This window comes from Takifugu rubripes, chromosome 21 (genome assembly GCF_901000725.2).
Source record: "Takifugu rubripes chromosome 21, fTakRub1.2, whole genome shotgun sequence".
In the NCBI taxonomy this organism is placed as follows: domain Eukaryota; kingdom Metazoa; phylum Chordata; class Actinopteri; order Tetraodontiformes; family Tetraodontidae; genus Takifugu; species Takifugu rubripes.
The window spans coordinates 8,887,327-8,906,592 of NC_042305.1; the positions used below are offsets into that span (position 1 = coordinate 8,887,327).

Consider the following 19,266-nt stretch of genomic DNA (forward strand, 5'->3'; position numbering starts at 1 on the left):
CCAAAGGTGCTTCCTGAATGAAAATGCAACAATCTCTCATTTGCCTTCTAAAGAAGAACTTTAGGCCATAACAAACTCAGTGGTGATGTGAGAACCCCATCAAGCCAAGCCTCAACTTAAGGGCTCGTCCGGGATTTGAACCTGGGACCTCTCGCACCCGAAGCAAGAATCATACTCCTAGACCAACGAGCCTTCTTATGACTTGCGTTTTTTCTTTTTCAGTTTGCAGCTACACCGGATGCCCTCGTTCCAGAAAAATATGGCATTTCTGAATGTTGACCAGCAGGGACTGTTAAGTATTGGGAGCAAAGAAAACACAATCGGATTCAAGATCAGCATATATGGTCCATGACGACTCCACTTTCTTCACAAGCACTTGCCTGCAAATTGAACCACAGAGTTTTTACACCCAAAGCAAGAAATTAATTTTTCTTGTTTAATTCTAAGTTCCCTGACTGGGAATCGAACCCAGGCCGCAGCAGTGAGAGCGCCGAATCCTGACCACTAGACCACCAGGGACTGAACGGTGTCCACTTCATGGCAGCGTGATGATTGTTGTAGGCGATACTCCTAGACAAATGAGTGCAAATGTGAGAATGTTGATGATGGTTTACCATTTTAAAGGACTGCCAAAAAAGCCATTTTAGATTCTATTTTTTAAAGCAAATAGAAGTCATCCACCAACCATGACAGTGTCCCTGTGGTCAAAGAAGAATAGGGTTTTTTGAATGCTCATGCATCTCTTCCAATTGTCATCTTTTCATGTTCATAAAATGCTGCTTTTCTGAATGGGATTGTGGCTCATCCTTTTCCCCACAAAAGCAACACCGAGTCACACTGTCATAAGACAACCATGAACCCAAATCCCAAGTTAAGGGCTCGTTTTTTCTTCATGGCAGTGTGATGATCAGTGCAGGCAATACTCCGAGACCAATGAGTGGTGATGTGAGAATGTTTATAATGTTTTACCAATGTAAATACATCTCAGAAAAACCCATTTTGATCCAATTTTTATCCGGCAATAGAAGGCTTCCATCAAGCTTGACTGTGTAGTCCTATGGTCACACAGGAAAATGGTTTTCACATGGCCTCTTTCACCTCTTTGAATTTTTGTCATTTTTTTAGCCAAAGGTGCTTCCTGAATGAAAACGCAACAATCTCTCATTTGCCTTCTACAAAAGAACTTTAGGCCATAACAAACCCAAAGCGAGAATCATACTCCTAGAACAACGAGCCTTCTCATGACATGCAATTTTTCTTTTTCTGTTTTTATTGTTTTGCCATTTTAATTTTGATCTGATTTTTGACCATCAATAAGGCTTTCACCAAGTTTGACTAGGCATCAATGAGTATCCCAAATGAATGAAATGAGTCGTCAGTGAGAGCAGCAAACAATTAGCAGTATTCAATGAGGGACTGTGTGATGGTGCTGTCATGGCAGAATACCATGACAGGGTCCATCCAAATCCAAGCCAATGTGCCGCAGTGAGAGCACTGAATTCCACCAGCTGCTGATCAGTGCCAGGTTTCTGCCACAATTGTCATCCTTCTGTCTGGCATCAGTCATTACAGTGTCTAAATATTGATTACATGCACCTGGAGAAATATCAGGAAGGAGAGACACTTTAGTGAATCATCCAATATTCCACATGATATGAAAATCTTTTTTGAAGGTCGTCACCAATTATTTTTAAAAGATAAATGGTTGAAATTCAATGACGATGTCACATTTACCCTTTTTATGAAATTTCCCCTTCAAATACACAAGACGGTTTGTTTTGTGTTTTTTTTGTGTGTGTGTCTGTAAGAGAGAAAAAGTGTTGTTTGTCACAAGTCTGACTGAATGGACATGAGGCACACAATCACACATGGCAGGCAGCCTTCCAGAAGGTGTGCATTCGTCACACTTTCCTCTCTTGCAGTCGTTGCCAAAAGGCGCTGAATTTCCCCACAGCAAATAAGCTCTGTTTTGTATTCTTTGTGTGAAACAGCAAAGACAGTTCTTATACACTCAGCACACCCACGCGTCAGCGACACGGCGACGCTTTTACAGATACATTTTGCAAACAATCCTCTCCTATACCCATCAATCCAGGATGAATAGAAAGAATTGCACTGCAAGGCTTTGGTGGTGATTTATTTCCTGATTTAAAAAAAAAAAAAGGTTTTTACATATTTGAATGCTCCAGGGGGAAAAATATTGAAGTTTAGACTTCAAATATTACAGCGCTAATATTTTGCATGGTTTTCTTTAAGCAGAGGAGGAGAAGGAATAAGGAGGACACATTTTCTAAAGTCAGGGTGTACTGACAGACGCAGACTTCCTCGACACGAACACAGGTCATATTAACTTTATATTAAAACATGAATTATTATCGTCATTAGCATATATTTCCAATGATTTGTCAAGCTCAGTTTTGCTACCCATTACCGAAATTATGTAAAAATATGCAAAATATTACTTTTTAGCAAGTAATTCAGTTCTGAAAGAGTCTCAGAAGACTCCTCTCAGACTTTGATAAGAGTGGAGTGTTTGACACATTTGATAGCATCATAAAAGCAGTGCCGATTATCAAGGTTGGGATTTTAAAGCTAACTATTAGGTGTGATTCAGATGTTCAGAACAGGCAACATTTTTGTTAGAAAAAGAAATAAAGAGCATGAACCAGAACTACAACCCCAAAAATAGCCATTTGTCTGCAATTGTATCACAACAACTTATAGGTGACATTGAGTTTATTACTCTCTTAAAACATTGAAGCTTTTCTTGCTTCTGCACTGATTTATCCCACTGCAGTGTCTAGGCTATGTCTGGGCCTATTATTGGAAACACAAAAACACATCCATTTTGTGGAGCAATAAATCTGCAGAGGACACCATAACTAAAGGGAACGCTTCAAACAATAGGACTCAAAAAGGATTTTACCACCCTGCCCGTCATATCATTTTGTGCTTTGCAGCCCCATCTGCCTTTGCCCTCTCGCTGCATAACTGTATCATCTTCCAGTACCATATTTACATTCATCTCAATTTTTTGGTGCTATTTCTTGCTTTCTTCCTTTTCCTGCCAGGTATTAATGATTGCCCATGTTCTCCCTGTCTCCCCCTGCAGGCTAGGCTTCATTTATCCCAAAGGATACTATCCATCATTTATCTATCTGGTCCTGTTTTCCAAGACTTCTCCTGATTTAAATATGTTTTTGGAGGCAGTGAAGAGAAATAATGTGTGCAGTTGTATGAACAGCTGATTGTATTGCATTTTTCATCACCTTCCTTGTTATTGCATCATTTCCATTCCTCTCCCTGAGCCATTTAGGTGGACACACTGGTGCTTGTTCCTGAAGAATTACCGTCCGCCTGAAACGGATGCTTACTCGGGTAGAATTGTATGTTTTCTCTCCAGAGCTTTCAAGTTTTCCCTTTGAGATTATATACTCTCTGTTCTGTGCTTCCCTCTGAGAAAGTATTGCTCTCAAAGAAACTAAAAGGCATGTCTGCTTTTTCCACACAGCACAATACTTTATTCTGACTTCAAACTTTCCCTGACCTCCCCAACAATCATTTAAATCATGACTGTGCCTCAAAAGCCAATTCGCACACTCAAGGTGAAATATAGGGACAGGTTTTTTTTATTTATATTTAGCAAAACAGTTTAAATGAATCAAATTGTTGAAGGTCAAAAGAGAGTTTAATAGAAATAAATGTCCCTGGAATAAAGAAGGATCAAAAGGAGCCATACTCCTGGTGCAATCCCGGCTCAGAACTCTCATTATTACCTTTGGAAATGTATTTTTCCTGTGAGAGAAACTTTAACCCATTTAAAGTTTCAGCGTGGAAGCAGCATGTTCTCAATACTCCTTTCTGTCAACCTTTTAATTATGCTAATTCTTATACTAATACCAATAATAATACCCGGAACAATACAATACCAATAATAACATTAACAATACTAATAATATGGCAGAGTGGCAGCGCTGGAGTAATTCAGCCAGAAACGCAGGCACACGGGCTCCAAAAGAGTAGGAGCTAATTTTACAAGGCTACCTGCTGATGCATCAGCAGAAATCTCACTTTCATATCCTTTAATCTTATAAAAACATGTTAGGAAATGGGTACACTAAATTGTGTGCAGGCATGGATGGAAGCATGCACTGGAAAAGAAATCCATAATGGCACCGACACTACTTCTGATCAAGTAACAGAAATAAAGCAGAATTTCAGATTACCTAATTAGAAATTTAACAATGCAAGTGTTCAGTAAAAACATCCAACTTGTGGTACAGCATTTTCTTTACTGTTTGAAGCTAATTATGCCTTTATCTCCCACACAGAGGCTGAGGCTTAAGAACTGAAGATAAAGGATTTCAGCCAGTGAATTGAGAGTAAAAAGAAACTGCTCTGTTCTTAAACATAAGAGAAAATACATTTTAAAAGAGTGTTATTTCATCGATTCAAGAGGTGAAGAGTCAGCAATATGTCATTTTAATGGAAAACTGTGCCAGCAAAACCTCTTGTGCATGTAGAGTCATGCAGATGTTTGCAGTGGTTACATGGATATTAGCTTTAGCACAGTAAATGGGGATTTTAACACCTCATGATTATCCTCTGGAAGTTGTGAAATAATACACAAAACGTTTAAACTCGAAATAAATAAATCCCTTAATTAAACAATTTTTCACACAAACACAAACTCACACAGACTGATTTCTGAAGTACTGCCGACACCCAGCGGGATTGTGAGAGATAAATCACGAAGAACTGTAGGAGTCTTGCCATTTGCAAAAAGAGGGCAAAGTAAGTCAAAGTGTAGAGGCTGAAAATGAAAGTGAGGGAGAAACAATCAATTCTCTGACATCTCTAAATGTGCACTTGATGATGCATACCTAAACAGGCCCGAAACGGTCTGCAGGGAGAGAAGGAGTGAGCAGGCGCGGAGAATGAGAAGAACGGGGGAGGAGGAGGGTCACGGGGAGAAGCCAGAGTCTCGATTAATGAAGAGAAATTGGAGTGGAAGGAGATGAAGGTGGAACTAAGTTGGAGAGGTTGCTGCACTCGTCCGTTTTTGCTTCAAGCAGCGGCTGCTCCTCTGAGAGCTCCTCTAAACGAAGCAGGCAGCGATGCAGGTTGTCCGCAGGGCGGCCAGCAGCGAGAGGAGCGAGAGAGGTGGATTAGAGAAGGTGAAGAGGTGGCTTCCGCCTGTCCGAGAGTCCAGCGAGCACTTACACCTTCGCCACAGGTCATTTACCTGAGGGAACAGAGGGAAGAAAATCTGCTTATTTCTTCTTCAGATTTTGTTTACAAGCACATTAACAGAGGCGGCGGAAGAGATAACCGCATCAAATTTACTTAAATTATCGTCTTTCTAGCAACTAAACCCTCAACTATTTGGAAGATAGAAGCAATAAGCTCAAATCCTTAATGATATGGAAATTTGCTGATTGGAGAAGCAGTTTGACCTTAGTGGGTCATTTCCATTAGAATGGAGCTGCCAGCACCGGGACTTATCACTCTCGTACCCTTGTCACCGCTGAAAAAAATCTGAAAATTACACTTAATGCAGCGCAATTACATCTTGAAACATCTCCTGTGACCCATACCGGTTTTAGTGGGACGCAAACCTATTCAAGACACGTGGACATAGAATATGGGATGATAGACTCTCTCATCCGTACCGTTCTTCCCTCAATTATCCTTTCACTCTCAGATACTTGAAAATGGCACTCAACATGTTTATAACACCGAGCATCACTGTAGATGCCACCAGATGAAACAGACTCAAGGTTATATCAGATTATATCCATTCGTGAGGCTCAGCACCAGTAGCTTACCTTTAAAACCCAGTTGTAACTATCAGAAGTTCTGGTCCGGTTCAGCGGGGAATCCCCACTTTCAGTGGTAGCAGTGTCGCTCCAGGAATAAGGACCAGTCTCCCCTAGGACCTAAGTGCCCGGGGACTTGTGTGAGACTGGTCAGACATTTGGAGTGGGCGTTGCCATAAAGAAAAGCACAGGAAAAAAGAAAAGCTGCTTTACGGTTGCACTCCAGCAGGTTTAAGGAACAGTTGGTCGAGGCAGAGGGCAGGTACAAACACAAAGAAACTGAAATGTGTAGTAAATCCATGGGAAGAGGTCATCAGAATACTGTGCAAAGGAGACGTATGCCAGCATGTGGAGATGAAGAGTATGGTTGCAGCAGTGGGCGGGGCCTAGAACGGAAGATTGAACTAGAGTTTCCCAAGAAGTTTAAAAAGTCATGACTCCCCCAGGCTCCAGAAAACAAACAATGAAAATCTCTTCATGTCCAGCCACCCTGCAGAGGAACCATTTGGGCCTTTTGTACCTGCTGGTTCTTTTAAGTGAGACGGGAAAGGATGGAACAAGAGGGCAGGGCCGGGGGGGCCGCTGTCTGCGCACAAATCCACAAACGCCTTTTCATTTTTCGTGTGCTTTAGACAATATTCTGAAACACTCCTACATTCAACGTTTATCACAAAAGGATGAAATAGCTGAACAACAGGCTACCGACCGTGAGCTACATCTGCTGGGTACTGATCAGCGTTCCCAGCCTATTAAAATCCGAGCATGTGCGCTTTGGCCCAGGGTTAACGCTACATTTGACGGATGGTGTCCCCATGCACACCAAAGTTTAGATCAAGAAAGACTTTCCAAACTCTCATGAATGCGAAATGAGAGGAATTTGTCACTTTCCTCCACAGCTTTGAGAAATTCACATTAATTTAAGCGTAATGAAATGTTTTTCCTAAAGCGGCATAATGCACGAGAGGTAAAAACCAGATTCATTTAACCGCAGATGACAGCGTGTGCATGTAACCATGGGAACAGGGAGTCAGGAGGCTCTCAGATAGATGCCGCAGCTACGATCAGCTCAACCTTAACGACAAAACTTTGCAGTAACTCAAAAGTTTGGAATGATGTGGGATCAACCGTTGGCTATATGTTCAAGATTATATAACAAGATAAGTTGGAATCCTGCAAACTGATAGATGAAGAACACATTTTCAGAGATGCTTCTTTTATATCCGACTGCAGTACTGTTGCCTGTTCATATGTTCCCAGACCAGGTCCAAATGGCTATTTTTCCTCCATTGATAGAAAATGTTTAAAAGCCAGAAATGAGAAAAATGGTCTGAAAGTTTGACTTGCTGGAGTCTCAGTCAGGTGTTGCAGGTCTTAAATGCAAACAAAAACCAGAAAAATCTCCAGATCAGTACAGTGGATTGGAATGTCAATCGACTGCTGGAGCTGTGTAATTTCTCAGGATCCATAAAGAAGGCATCGATTCCAAAGAAATTAGCACTTCATCAATTCCCTCCTACTGAGGACGGATCGGTCGGGGGGCTAACAAAACCGTGTTTAAAGTCTGAAATGGCTTCTAGTACGATATGGTTGCCATGCATAACCTCCTCATGATGGTAATAACAATAACAGCGGCAATGATCATAAGAGCGAGACATTCATGGTACATTCAAAGAGTTTACTGTCCAGGAAATCCAGGCAGACGCGTTGGCAGCACTGCAGACAATCCTCTTAACAGGATTAAAATCTTATTAAATGCAATGAAAGGGGGTAATATACTGAGAAAAGGCTGTTCTGATGAAGATTGTACATTTATGAGAAGATAAATCATGAACACAAGAAAAATTAATTTTCTGTTACAGTGGAATCATAAATTTTACATAAAACCCTCTGAAACGCTGTCTTTTGCACCTAATTATAGGCTGACTTCAGCAGATGTAGATTCTTTTTTTTTACAATTTTGGCCCACTGACATTAAATTATCATTTTTATAAGGAAAAGAAAAAGAAATAAGCTCTATTTTCATACATTTCTAAATGACGTTATTAGACACACACAATAAACTCACAACCACACACACACACACACACACACACAAAGGCCAAATTACTATGAATTTGAGAGAAAACTGGGATACCGCAGTACTCTGCTGCAACACTGCAGTGTGTCTCACTGGAGGACAATGTCATGAAAGCGACCCTCTCTAAATTAGTCTAGTCCATCAGGCTGTTGCCGTGCCAACTCATATTGCTCAATTAGCAGTGAACGATCCATCACATTACTCTTAAATACTGGGCTGGACTTGGTCAATGGCATGGAGGATAGAGAAGTGGTGAGCTGATATCTTCAAACATCTGAGTCTATAAACATAAAAACTAAGATGCCAAAACAGCCGATCAAAATAGACCATAAACAGGATATTAATACCTTATACATTTTGATGTGAAGTAGCATCTAAAAAAAAAGCTACTGCCAGAGGAGTGCTTCAAAAAAAATCCATCTGCTCATAAATGCAAAACTCTTCCTGCCTCACATTTATGTAAATGACACACTTGTTTGTTAAAAAGGCCACAATTTTAATTGGATTGACAGCGACTTCCATCTGGAGAAGGTTGCCTTCAGGGATCGACTGGAGCTGCAGGAAGAATCCCTGGATTCCCCAGTGGTGTTCGTACGAAGCGAAAAAAGTCAACCGGTTCCAGGCCGACTCAGATGGTCTTTGGCTGGACGTGTTGAGAAGCTGAGGTTCTCAGTGAAGATAAGAGATGGATCTGGTCCAGAAGGTGCTCCTCACCTTAGCAGGAATCCTCTTCTCTCCCATATCCATCTACTCCTCTTTTACCCACCTGCCCCCACTATAAACCTGGTTTCGGTCAAGTTGTCTTTCATTTAAAAAGGACGTCTTTGCTTGCTTAAGGGTCAGGCAGGAGCCCATCTTGTTGGCAAATAAACTTTCTGGATAAAGTTAAGTCAAATTAACCAAAATCACATTAACATGCAAGTTTAAAGAGGACTTTAAATCGATTCACATTTATTCAAGCGCCACCGAGTGAGAATAACCTGCTGTTGCAGGTCTCATCCTTCACATTGATCACTCCCACTGTGGAGATATTTCCAATTTTTAAAACTAAATTAAGCTTAACCTCCCTTTAGTGCTGATCTTAAGTGTGAAAAATGTGCAAATCGTTGCTTCATTTCTCCCCTAAAGAGAACAGAGAGTTGCTGATCAGCCGCCCAATTTTAAAGTCGAGAACCCCCTCTTATCTGCAGAACCAGCAGCGTCCTCTCAGCTGATCCAGAGACTGAGGACAGCACGCAGCTGTGAGGGCTGCTGCATGTAATTAGGTTTCAAATCAAATATATTTAAATGTAAACACAAACACCAGCAGAGCGCATCGCACCTCAAACACACGGGCAAAAACATAAAAACCATCTGCTGGAAAAACTTAACAAACAAGACTTGATGGACCGGGAAGCCAGTAAAACAGGTGAGTCACGCGAGATGAATCAGGAATTTGGAGGAAAAAAAGAAAAGGCATTAAATGGCATATAAAGTCAATATTTTGTTGATTTACTGTATAATCTTTACACCATCTGTTTGTTCATTCCTGCACTTCCTGTTCATTCATATCTCCGTCGCTAATAATTATTTCTCTATGATAATAAGTTCAAATTCTAAAAGGGCTTTTTTCCATCACTATATGAAAGCATTTGAAATGATTCCGATGTGGTTTTGGGCTCTTTTTTTTCCAGCCTTTGTGCCTCGGTCTTTGCACCCACAGACAGAATCAAATTCTTTGGGATTTTCTATTTTTCCACTCTTCTGTACTAGAAAGGATGATGAAGAAGCCCCGCACTTTTCCTCTGGCCCTGTAAGTGAAAAAGGAAAAGTGCGAGCGACTGCGTTCGCTGCATAGCGGCTGCGCCCCACGTCTGGACTCCTGCTGGGTACTCTGAAATATTCATGGTATAAATATTGCAAGGCTCCGTATCTAATAAAAGTGCCGGCCCTTTTTAACGAGGTGACTGAGGGATCCATCGATCAAGCTTTCTGCTTTATACCATGAAGAGCCCCCCCACACTCACTTTTCTCTCTTTCCAACACAAAGATGACCTTCTCTTTAACACTCATCCTCACAACCCTTCTTTTCCCCTCTCTAGATGTTCCTGCTTTGCACTTTTATTAGCGGACGAGCTTCTCAGTTGCTCTTCAAACCTTTTCATGCTTCTCTCGCAGTCCTCGTCCGCCCTCCCTGGCCTGGTTTTAATTAGCCTGTCTGAGGAAGAGTCGGGAGTTCTGGAGGACCACTTAACATCCGAGTTAAGTGACAGAGCGAGAGTGGGACACGCTTGCAGTTCAGAGCTTCTGCCAGCTCATTTTGCTGCTGTAGCTCCGAGGTGAGCTGGAGTGTAACCTCCACTTGGGGAACATCACAGATAAGTCCACACCAACACGGACTCGGCGTTCATCTTCTCTGGGTACACTGGTCCCCATCCTGCCTGTCGCCACGGTAACTGCTGGGCAACACTCCAGCTACAACCAGCCGCTCTGCTTCGGAATAACTAGCAGGAAATGGGAAAATGGGCAGAATTTATTTAGGAATAAAAAGGAATTCTTTGTTTATCTGACTTGATGTATGATGATGATGTATGGTGTTTTCCTCAAGTGTGGCAACCTTCATAGTCTCTGGTGAAAAGATTTTTAATCCTTTTCACAAGCAAGCGCCGAATTGTAATATAGTTTATTTAACTTTTCAAGTCGACTTTGTCACAATCAGCAATCTTTACAGCAGAGCCATCAACTTTCCAAGGTCAAATAACTGGAAAATACTTTAAAAGGCTGCAAATATAGTGAACATTATGATACACATGCTAGAGGATTCAACTTAAACTTAGAAAAGTGGAAAACCAGGGATCTCTTGCATAAACAATCTGCAGAGTTTATTTAATTTAACTTAATTGATAACAGCTGAAGTTAAACTGAGAGCATCTGTGCCACAAAGGCCAAAGAGGCTCGCGGCAACAAAGGAAGCACAGGCAAGGTTAACGGGACACAGGTGAGACACAGGTGGGGGCTTGTCAGACAATACCGTACTTCAAATCAACCACGGGAAGCAGGAACAACGGCGCAGGCTTTATTCTGCACAACAGGGACTTTAAAGTTGGTGTTTAGGTCACGAAAACACATATTTTGTTAAGCCAAGATGGGACTTGAAGAAAAAGCACCACCTGGACTGCAGAGATATTTGGGGATTTCTAAACTAAATCAAGGTTAACCTTTAATTATGATCTTGACTGTGAAAAAGGAGTGAATCGTTGCTTCATTGCACTCCTAAAGAGAACACTTTGCTCACCTGTGACGCATCTGATACTCATTGATTAGAGCATGCGTGGTCGGCTCCGGACTACCGGTTCACTGGCGCCGCTGATAACGGCAGCCTAATGAACTCTGAAGCATGTTGAAAGATCTCGCCTGCACTGTCACATGTAATTAAGGAGCGTGCGGAGAAGAAAAGATGGAATATGTGAGCCAAGTCAATTTCATCCTCTATTCAGGCTGTTTGTATGGAGTTTGTTTGTTTTTTTTAAAATATAAAGAAACCCCAATGAATGGGTGCGATTAGGTAAGCAATCCAATCAAGACTGAATAAAAGTCAAAATTTTCATTTTAATGGCTCCATTTAAATTAATAAGCTCTTATTCTATTCTCTTTCTGCGCACTATTCTGCTGGCATTGTGTCCAAACTGTCATTCACAGGCACGTCAACGGCCATTTTCAGATTGTACCGGGCTAAACTAACCTCTTCTGACACAGTTCCATTCAAGGAATAATGGGGAACATCTGGTTGCTCGGCTTTTGTCTAATTTAGTCGGGGATTGAGTCACTTGTTTAATTCAGGTCCTCCTTCGGCCCATCAAGCGGTCGCGCATTAGTGTTACTGTCTGCTCCGTTTAAGCATCAAAATATCATTTTTATCGCCGCTGATCCTTTTCAGCTTGTTCATGGATGCGAAGCAATGATCATAACCATGAAGTGAGTAGTTTGTCTAATGAAAAAGGTGGAGCAGGAAGCTTGTTAATGGCTGATTGCGCGCTTGGCTAATTGATGGCTTGTGATGCCCAGCTAACTGCTAATTGTCCGATGGGCCCAGCTGCCACAGGCGGGGCTGCGCTACTGTTCCTGTTTCTTCAAGTCGGATAAACTTTGATAAACTTCAGCGTTGGGTTAGCACAAGCGAGCGTGCGCCAACACAGTGTCAAAATAAAGATTGATGATGGGATTTAAATTGAGCTGGTTTCAAATTAAAGGCTGAAATCTGGCATTGGAAGCCGAACCTTGTGCCAGTGCCTGTCCACTCTGCTTCCGTCGCAGCGATACTTTAAAATGCCGATAAGCTCTTTCAAATCCAACTTGTTTTTGCCACCAAAAATGTAAGTTGATATTTTTCTTCTATTTCTAAATTTACTTTTGATGAGAAACTGAGGGGGGGAAAAAAGAAGGGTATAAATAAATAATGCGTAGACACTGTCACGACGAGAGCGACACAAGGGCACAGAGCTCATTTGATTGCTGTTACACATTCAATACCTGGAGGCCCAACCAAGAACATAATTACACACAACCAGAGATTTATGAGCGTGTTCTGAGCAGCCGCGCCAGCTGACCCACTAAAGTCATCTGCTGCCGGATGTTTGCTGCCCAAACACTCCTGCTGACAAACCTTTTGGGTTTCACCGTTGGTGCAGAGTTGATCTGACTGATTCCATCTAGAGGTAGACTGCAGTAATGGCTATGAGCATCTCCTCGGTGACCAATGATCCCCATGTATTTAACTTTTATTAAGAAATGTGTTGTTCATGTTCAATAAAAGAGCAACAGTTACCCTCAAAATGAACTGGGTTTCTACTATCACAGCTGCGTCGACCCTCTTGGCTCCATCTTGAAGCTCATCCAACTGCCAACATTAATGACGGCTAAATTCAGCACATTTATTCCGCTTATGCAGGCAGAAGTTTCTTTTTAAGGGAGCCCAGGCTGAGGAGATAGGAGCTGACGGCAAAAGAGAACAATGTGACAGTTGTTTGGTCCCGCCATGTTTCCCGAAACCTTGATATAGTGTGAGGCTTGGCGTTTCGATGCGGCTGTTAATTAACTTTCTCTCCCTTGTGAGGTCTGCCTGATTGAGCGACTAATGGTTTGCTTTAAAGTGCTGAATGCACAGATGTGCGTGTGTGTGTGTCTGTGTCTGTGTGATGAGTGTGTTCATGCTTTTCAGAGTGCTTTGTTTGTATTTTTGATTGGATTATTTCCTGGAGTCAGCGTTTCCACGTTTGTTGCTCTGAGTTTATGATGGTGTGGGACCGGTGGGGTTTGTCTATCAGAATAATCCTGAGTTTATTTTCTAAAAGCTGAGTTTGCTCCATCACTTGGATTATGGCTGTAGATCAGGAGGCGTGACTGGTGCTTACATGTGCTGGAGTTAGGGTTAGGGTGACTCTGCAGTAAAATAATCCCTCCCATGTCCCCCCCGATCGCCTCAGCAGCTTCAGCTGTCATTAATTTTAGTCAACTCCCCCTTTCTGAAGCAACCTATGAATAATCACACAGGCCTCACTGTCACCTCCGAGACTTATTAAAGGGATTCCTCTTATCTCATTAATGACCAGAGAATTGAGTTTGTGTGGATTTAACTGATCATCATCTGTTTAATCATGCACAAATAATTCATAAAGCGATTTTTCGTGTCAACAAAACTGGCTCGGGCTGTTTCATATTCATTATTTTGTTTGTTCTTTGCATAAATATCCTTTTTTCAGCCCTCAGAAGTGGTTCTGTTTCATCCTTTGACCTGATATAGATGGATATTCCATTTTCTAGTGTCACGGTGGTTATTTCCCATTGATTTCCATCTTTTAGGGAACAGTCAATTTCACCTGTATTAATTAGCTTTTTTACTATTATATTACTCAAAATCCCCAATATATATTCAATTAGTGCAACAAACAAAAAAACACCCACAAACAGCCCTTACATCACAAGTCTATAAGGGTGGAATAAGTATGTGTATGTTCAAAGGTCAGTAAATCATTTTTTAAAAATACGTAATTATTTGTTGTTGGGACTGAACTTTAGAATGTTAGCAGGCAAAGATCAGTAAGTCGAGGGTAGGTCTTCAATGTTCTATTCATATTCATAACAACTTAGTGGATATTAGGTCATACTTGCAGAAGACATCTTGATCTTGGACAAAGTCACTAACTTGACCACTAAATGTCAATTTCTCTGACTTCCTGCCACAGTATGAATTAGAATTAGCTGCCTGCAGCTAACTAGCAGCTCTAAGAACACAACTGATTACGTTGGAAACGTAACTTGAAGACATGCTGTAACCCCAGCACATGATGTCACAACAGGCCAGGACCCCTCAGCAGCCAGTTTACCAGCAGAAGTCACTGAAATCCAGAGCAAAAATAGATTATTGCAATGTTTTAAGACTGGCTAATTTATCAGCCCTAGTGGCAGGATGCAGTATTAGATTGAGCCCATCCTACATTTTTAGTAGGATTCAAACCTTCTGATTTTTATAAAAGAAGAACTGAAGAACATGATATAGGATGTGACAGAAAATCTGTTCTTGTTAAAAAAGAGCAAAAAGAGGTATTTTGTATGAACATTTTTTTACGCAGTGACCCAGGTTCTGATTCACTCATCCTAATCACACATCTGTCCATATTTCTGCAGCAGGGCCGTGCTCGTTTGTTAAAAAGGAGCTGTTCACGCACGGCTGCATCTGAGAACGAGATCACCTCGGACTCTGAGTGCTGCATATAAAAAAAGATGCTTTTCCAGCCCTCTGTCACAAAGAGCTGCTCTCTGATGGGGGAGCACGATTTTACGCTCGTCTTTGTGTCTCTGGACCTGCTTCTCCCGCTGATCTTCCCACTGTCACTTAACCTCCATCTTCTCTCGCATTTCTCACCTGTTCTTTTGTCAGCGCTTCCAGGATGGCCGCGACAGGACGGGTGCTGCTTTCCTGAAATGGGGAAATATATCATACTAATATGAATATTTCATACTATTGAGTTCAGAAATCGGACTTCACATTTTTCCCAAAATACAACGCTTGTGCCAAATTGTTCCTTTTTTAAATTTGCTGAATTGTCTTTGTCCACCCTGGAACATAATCTACATTTATTACTGGCTTTGATCTAACTTCATGTGATACAGGATACGGGAACGGGGATCGACTGTATGCAGATGATGTCATTGTGTTCAGCAGGGGTGACTTCCAGCAGACATCTCAGCTGGAGATGATTCCACAGCTCATAATAAGAGTTTTCTCTCTAACATTTGTCATCAGTCTCCATCCACATCTTGCAACAGAAGCTTCCTTCATCTCCTTCCCTTTTCTCATTTCCTCCTCCCTTCCTAATTGCTGAAACAGTCCAGTAATTCTCTCTCTGTCTCTGTCTCTGTCTCTGTCTCTGTCTCTCTCTGTCTCTGTCTCTGTCTCTCTCACTTGTTTCCTTCCCTCCAGTCTTTTTGGATCCCTCTCATTCCATCGGCTTTCTTGTCTTCCTTACTTTGTCAACCCTGCTCATGGAGAGAAAAAAAAAATCTTTTCTCCTGTCAGTCGCAGAGGCTTGGTCATCATCCCCCTCTCACTCCTCACACACTCGCCCATCATCGTCTGTCTCCTACACCTCTTCATCTCTCCATCAAACACCTCTCTTCTCTCATCGTTCCATTCAGTTATTTCCTGACTGTTTTCATCACGTATTTCCTCTTCCTGCAGCAAACCTGTTTAGAAATCAAGAGGAAAACATGCAATAATCTAGCCGCTGAACATCAGAATATTCTCAGAATTTGGATTTTCTTTCATTGTAAATTTCACCTGAGACCCTGAATTATGAGACTTCCTCTACAGATAATTATGAGCAATTTATTTCACTGTCAAAAACCACACAAAGGTTTTTGTCATTAAAAGGTTTCTTTTACTGTCTTCTTTTACTGTCACTCTAACAAATGAGGCCATCACACAACCACACCTCTGCAGAGGCTGTTAATCATGTAAATACCAGATTGTTTGTTTGTTGTTTTGTTTTTCTCTTAACCTCTTGTCAAAGTCTGCACACTTGGAATTAGTTCTGTTGCAAATTTTGGAGTTTGCAGTGATGCACTTTCAACGCAGGGAGGCTGCAGTTATTGCGATATTTCATTTTCATACGTGGGTTTATATCATCTGTTTCCGTCTGTGCGACACCTGTTGCACGCTGTCAGCAGAGGCGTGCAGGTTTGTTCTGCTGTGTAATTGTCTGGCCTTGGGTTAGACAGAGAGTCATTTTTTTGATTTACCTGCTGCTGTCTGGAAAATACAATTATTTGTTTTCATTTCGCGCTGCCAATCATTGGACAAGAAGCAGCTAGCTCCCGCTAAAGTGGTGGACGTCGTATTTGGAATGGAAGTCATCGCTTCCTTATCTGTTTTCTTACCCACCTTGTTTGTTTTCTTTCCCTCCCAGTCCGCCCTGAGCCCCGGGCAGGCTCAGTCCACTGGACTGTCGGACAGCTCGGATCTGACGTGTCCATCATGGCTGATTCAGCCTGCCACTCACCCACTCACAGCCAGTCAGTCAGCCAGCCAGTCAGCCAGTCAGCCAGCAGGTCTATCCTCCCTCCGCACAGTGGAGATAAACATTTCCTCTTTAACTGCCATCCTGAAATGAGCGCATTAGTATTCCACGCAGCGAGGCACTTTCCAGCACTTTCTAATCACTCGGCGTTGCTGCTTCCAACCAGTGCAGGAAATCAATGACATCATCGCCACATAATTGCATGTTAGCAGCAGAGGCATGAGCCTCCGGTGTCTGCGCGCATGCCTGGGCGAGGATGAGAGCGTGGGAGTGTTTGAGCACAAAGTGCATCTGTTCTCAAATACTGAGATGCCAGCATATGTTCATTATGGGTGTAGACCAGCAGGGATCATGGGATTCCTCCCCCTGAGCACTTGCGGAGATACTCAACCCGTGCACGTGGCGCTCAGGCGGGTACCAGAGCACGGCGGTCAAGGTGGTGGGGAACAGAGTGCATTCTCACCCTCTTGCTCTCAAGGGTTCTTGTGCATCTTGCGGGTGAACGCCATCTGCACTGCGGAGGAGGAGGAAGAGAAGGAGGAAGAGGCATTCACCACGGGCCAAAATAACAAATGACACGTAGCTTCTGGTGTTATTAAGGGTTTTCTCCAAAACCACTGGTTTAAAACAATAATTTTACTTTAGCTAAAGTTACTGTTTAAAAGTAAAATTTAATACTGGGCAAAAGCTAAAATGCTAATGTGATTATAGGATAAGGTTAGCATAATAATTCCCCTGCAACCCCAAGTCTCCACTTCTCTCCACCAGTTTAATGCATCTTTCTCCCAGAAGAAGGTTTTACACATCAGACGTTCTCATGGCTGATGGCAGCTGACGCTTCTGGTTATTCTGGGACAGACTTGGGTACGCGACACATTTATCAGCGTTTGGCCAGGAGGCCCAAAGAACGGAAGCGAGCGTCAGACCGACGGGTGTCGTGTTTGTCTTCATATCTTCAAGATGCCATGTTGTGTTTTTCCTGCTTTCCTAGACTGTTTCTGCTCAACCATCCAACCTTCTGGGTAAAATTTTTCATGTGTTTGACCAAAACTGGTTTAAACTGGTACTACGGTGGCGCAGTGATTTTAATTGTGTTTACACATGTAGAGGTTCTGTAGTCTGACTTGTCCTGTGCTGACATTCTGTTTCCAATTTCCAATTCAAATTCAGCACACATCCTCAGGGAACCTTGCCCCCCCCCTATTTCTTTGTCTGTCTTTTTTCTCCCCCTCTTTCTTCTTTGGCTTACCTCTTTCACTCCCTCTCACCTTTCCATCTCATCCCATCTTGCTCTCAAGTCCCTTTTTCAATTTCAAAACGCTTTGAAGCCGTTGCCAGCCAGGAGATCCCTTGCCCTCCCCAGAGACAAAACTCTGGGACTATTTACCTTTCCTCTCCACTGCACACTCTTAGAAGGAAAAGTACCAAGGGAGGGTTGTATTAGAACCATTCCAGGTTTCAACTCTGTTGGAAAATATATTCATGTTGGTTCCAGATGAGCCTTACGGAACAAAATGCTGATTGGTGGAAGCGTCAGTCTTGATTCTACATGGAACCCTTAGAAAAACTTTGGATGGGGGAATGTGTTTTGGTTCTAGATAAAGTGAAACCTTCCATGTGATGTTCCTGCTGAAGCCCCTGAGGTTCTGATAGGAACCCTCCTCATTGAGCATGTGTTCAGGATAGAACCTTCAGAAAGAGTTCCTGGTGGAACCATCAAATGGCCAAAGTAGGAACAGCAGACCGAAGTCTTCTCAGGACAACGTTTTAGTTTCCATAACAGCTGAATTCACCAGCTTTATTTCTGAGAGTGTATATTTCTCTGGAGTTTCTCAGCCATGCTCTCCCCCTCCCGGCCCTCCTCCCCCACCGGCCCTGCCTATCTCGCTCCGTATCTTTTCTTCTCCTACATGTATTGTTCCTGCCTGAAAAATGGGCTGTGGACATGGTGAAGTAAATCTTTTGTGACCTGGTATTCCCTCCCGGGCCTCTCCGACTCCTGACTTTTTTCTGGTTAAGCCTCTCCCGGCTGACACGGGCAGCCAGCTGTAACACGATACAGATGGAATATAGTATAAACAGCAAAGCTGGCAGAAAGAGACAGGCTCTGCGTACGCGTCCTCCCCCATCTTCTGCGCTCTCCTTGCGTGTTCTTCTACAAGCAGCTTTTTGTTTTGGCTGCTTTTGTTGCTTCCTGCAGATTGAGTGTCTGAGGAGACAGGCGTTTGTCCTTGAACGCATCGTTTGGGAAACCCACCTGCTTATTCTTCATGTTTATATCGATGCGTTTTTGTGTGCTGCGAACTGAGAGCCAGGACCAAACAAATGCCTTATTTTGCTTTGCAGCACCAGAACTTTCAAACAGAAAAGTTTGATTTTTACCTGCAGATTTTAAACTGTTTTTCTTTTTGTTGAAGCTAACAATCTTCTGCCTCACCCAGCTTTTCAGATTCTGTGTTGCGGTAAAAAAGTGATTTTTCTAAATACAATTTGCCGCCTCAATAAACAGTAATAAATACCTCATAGGCCAACCTTTGTGCCAAAAATCTTTGCAGCCTCTCTCAATTTCCTGACAAAAAAACATAACAAAGCATAATGGCGCAGAAGATTTGTCAATCTTGCCATTTAACTAAACCCGTCAAATATACTGGAACACAAAGACAAAGTAATTATAGCTACGAAATGAGGCTGACATTAATGATGAGATATTACAGATTAAACAGCTGCCGTTGATTAAGTTTAGGTCAATGCGTGTTAATTTGTTGATCTTTGTTTAGTCCCAGTTGGTGAAGGGAATTTCTTTTTCAAAAGGAAG

The 19,266-nt window shown here is 42.3% G+C and overlaps 1 long non-coding RNA gene and 2 other non-coding genes across 3 annotated transcripts; all 3 read right to left on the reverse strand.

The window, feature by feature from the left end:
• Positions 1 to 120: 120 nt before the first annotated feature.
• trnap-cgg (transfer RNA proline (anticodon CGG)) lies at positions 121 to 192 on the reverse strand. The gene has a single exon. It is a non-coding gene; the product is annotated as a tRNA-Pro (tRNA).
• A 255-nt stretch (positions 193 to 447) lies between these two features.
• Positions 448 to 519, reverse strand: trnae-cuc (transfer RNA glutamic acid (anticodon CUC)). Its single transcript has one exon. It is a non-coding gene; the product is annotated as a tRNA-Glu (tRNA).
• Positions 520 to 8,845: 8,326 nt separating this feature from the next.
• On the reverse strand, positions 8,846 to 11,443 carry LOC105418011 (uncharacterized). Its single transcript, XR_965429.2, has 2 exons — positions 11,171 to 11,443; positions 8,846 to 10,379 (listed from the first exon to the last, which is right to left on the reverse strand). It is a non-coding gene; the product is annotated as an uncharacterized lncRNA (long non-coding RNA).
• Positions 11,444 to 19,266: the final 7,823 nt, after the last annotated feature.